Below are 3926 nucleotides of genomic sequence, written 5' to 3'. Positions count from 1 at the left end.
TGTTGTGATGTGATTTGGTCAAGACGTGAAGATATATAAATTGTTGTATGAGATGATCATGTTTTGTAACAGTTATCGGCAACTGGCAGGAGCCATATGGTTGTCGCTTTATTGTATGAAATGCAATCGCCGTGTAATTGATTTACTTTATCACTAAGCGGTAGCGATAGTCGTAGTAGTAATAGTGAAGGAAATATGCCCTAGAGGCAATAATAAAGTTATTATTTATTTCCTTATATCAAGATAAATGTTTATTATTCATGCTAGAATTGTATTAACCAGAAACATAATACATGTGTGAATACATAGACAAACAGAGTGTCACTAGTATGCCTCTACTTGACTAGCTCGTTAATCAAAGATGGTTATGTTTCCTAGCCATAGACATAAGTTGTCATTTGATTAACGAGATCACCTCATTAGGAGAATGACGTGATTGACTTGACCCATTCCGTTAGCTTAGCACCCGATCGTTTAGTATGTTGCTATTGCTTTCTTCATGACTTATACATGTTCCTCTGACTATGAGATTATGCAACTCCCGTTTACCGGAGGAACACTTTGTGTGCTACCAAACGTCACAACGTAAATGGGTGATTATAAAGGTGCTCTACAGGTGTCTCCAAAGGTACTTGTTGGGTTGGCGTATTTCGAGATTAGTATTTGTCACTCCGATTGTCGGAGAGGTATCTTTGGGCCCACTCGGTAATGCACATCACTATAAGCCTTGCAAGCATTGTGACTAATAAGTTAGTTGCGGGATGATGTGTTACGGAACGAGTAAAGAGACTTGCCGGTAACGAGATTGAACTAGGTATCGAGATACCGACGATCGAATCTCGGGCAAGTAACATACTGATGACAAAGGGAACAACGTATGTTGTTATGCGGTCTGACCGATAAAGATCTTCGTAGAATATGTGGGAGCCAATATGGGCATCCAGGTCCCGCTATTGGTTATTGACCGGAGACGTGTCTCGGTCATGTCTACATAGTTCTCGAACCCGTAGGGTCCGCACGCTTAAAGTTACGATGACAGTTTTATTATGAGTTTATGTATGTTGATGTACCGAAGGAGTTCGGAGTCCCGGATGAGATCGGGGACATGACGAGGAGTCTCGAAATGGTCGAGACGTAAAGATCGATATATTGGACGACTATATTCGGACTTCGGAAAGGTTCCGAGTGATTCAGGTATTTTTCGGAGTACCGGAGAGTTACGGGAATACGTATTGGGCCTTATTGGGCCATACGGGAAAGAAGAAAAAGGGCCTCAAGGGTGGCCGCACCCCTCCCCTTGGTCTGGTCCGAATTGGACTAGGGAAGGGGGGCGCCCCCTTCCTTCCTTCTCTTTTTCCCTTCCTCTTTTCCTATTCCATATGGGAGGTGGAATCCTACTAGGACTAGGGAGTCCTAGTAGGACTCCACACTTGGTGCGCCCCCTCCTAGGGCCGGCCTCCTCCTCCCTTGCTCCTTTATATACGGGGGCAGGGGGCACCCCAGAGACACAACAATTGATCCTTGAGATCTTTTAGCCGTGTGCGGTGCCCCCTCCACCAAATTACACATCGATAATATCATTGCGGAGCTTAGGCGAAGCCCTGCGTCGGTAGAACATCATCATCGTCACCACGCCGTCGTGCTGACGAAACTCTCCCTCAACACTCGGCTGGATCGGAGTTCGAGGGACGTCATCGAGCTGAACGTGTGTAGAACTCGGAGGTGCCGTGCGTTCGGTACTTGATCGGTCGGATCGTGAAGACGTACGACTACATCAACCGCGTTGTGATAACGCTTCCGCTGTTGGTCTACGAGGGTACGTGGACAACACTCTCCCCTCTCGTTGCTATGCATCACCATGATCTTGCGTGTGCGTAGGAATTTTTTTGAAATTACTACGTTCCCCAACAAATAGTTGGCGAGACGACAACGATGCTTCGATGGAGATCAAGGTGTCAAGCTGGTGACGATGGTGATCATGACGGTGCTTTGGAGATGGAGATCAAAGGCATAAGATGATGATGGCCATATCATATCACTTATATTGATTGCATGTGATGTTTATCCTTTATGCATCTTATTTGGCTTAGTACGGCGGTAGCATTATAAGATGATCTCTCACTAAATTTCAAGGTATAAGTGTTCTCCCTGAGTATGCACCATTGCGACAGTCGTCGTGCTGAGACACCACGTGATGATCGGGTGTGATAATCTCTACATTCACATACAACGGGTGCAAGCCAGTTTTGCACACGCAGAATACTCGGGTTAAACTTGACAAGCCTAGCATATGCAGATATGGCCTCGGAACACTGAGACCGAAAGGTCGAGCGTGAATCATATAGTAGATATGATCAACATAGTGATGTTCACCATTGAAAACTACTCCATCTCACGTGATGATCGGACATGGTTTAGTTGATATGGATCACGTGATCACTTAGATGATTAGAGGGATGTCTATCTGAGTGGGAGTTCTTAAGTAATATGATTAATTGAACTTTAATTTATCATGAACTTAGTACCTGGTAGTATTTTGCATGTCTCTGTTGTTGTAGATCAATGGCCCGTGCTACTATTCCTTTGAATTTTAATGCGTTCCTAGAGAAAGCTAAGTTGAAAGATGATGGTAGCAACTACACGGACTGGGTCCGTAACTTGAGGATTATCCTCATTGCTGCATAGAAGAATTACGTCCTGGAAGCACCGCTAGGTGCAAGACCCGCTGCAGGAGCAACGCCAGACGTTGTGAACGCCTGGTAGAGCAAAGCTGATGATTACTCGATAGTTCAGTGTGCCATACTTTACGGCCTAGAACCGGGACTTCAACGACGTTTTGAACGTCATGGAGCATATGAGATGTTCTAGGAGTTGAAGTTAATATTTCAAGAAAATGCCCGGATTGAGAGATATGAAGTCTCCAATAAGTTCTACAGCTGCAAAATGGAGGCGAATAGTTCTGTCAGTGAACATATACTCAAAATGTCTGGGTATCATAATCACTTGACTCAACTGGGAGTTAATCTTCCTCATGATAGTGTCATCGGCAGTGTTCTTCAATCACTGCCACCGAGCTACAAAAGCTTCGTGATGAACTATAATATGCAAGGGATGGATAAGACAATTCCCGAGCTCTTCGCGATGCTAAAGGCTGCGGAGGTAGAAATCAAGAAGGAGCATCAAGTGTTGATGGTCAACAAGACCACTAATTTCAAGAAAAAGGGCAAAGGGAAGAAGGGGAACTTCAAGAAGAATGGCAAGCAAGTTGCTGCTCAAGTGAAGAAGCCCAAGTCTAGACCTAATCCTGATACTGAGTGCTTCTACTGCAAAGGGACTGGTCACTGGAAGCGGAACTGCCCCAAGTATTTGGCGGATAAGAAGGACGGCAAAGTGAAAGGTATATTTGATATACATGTTATTGATGTGTACCTTACTAATGCTCGCAGTAGTGCCTGGGTATTTGATACTGGTTCTGTTGCTCATATTTGCAACTCGAAATAGGGGCTATGTATTAAGCGAAGATTGGCTAAGGACAAGGTGACGATGCGCGTGGGAAATGATTCCAAAGTCGATGTGATTGCCGTCGGCATGCTACCTCTACATCTACCTCCGGGATTAGTTTTAGACCTGAATAATTGTTATTTGGTGCCAGCGTTCAGCATGAACATTATATCTATATCTTGTTTGTTGCGAGACGGTTATTCATTTAAATCATAGAATAATGGTTGTTCTATTTATATGAGTAATATCTTTTATGGTCATGCACCCTTGATGAGTGGTCTATTTTTGTTGAATCTCAATAGTAGTGACACACATATTCATAGTATTGAAGCTAGAAGATATAAGTTTAATAATGATAGTGCAACTTATTTGTGGCACTGCCGTTTAGGTCATATTGGTGTAAAGCGCATGAAGAAACTCCATGC

This window comes from Triticum aestivum, chromosome 5D, assembly GCF_018294505.1.
Source record: "Triticum aestivum cultivar Chinese Spring chromosome 5D, IWGSC CS RefSeq v2.1, whole genome shotgun sequence".
In the NCBI taxonomy this organism is placed as follows: Eukaryota; Viridiplantae; Streptophyta; class Magnoliopsida; order Poales; family Poaceae; genus Triticum; species Triticum aestivum.
This window is presented reverse-complemented; position numbering follows the sequence as displayed.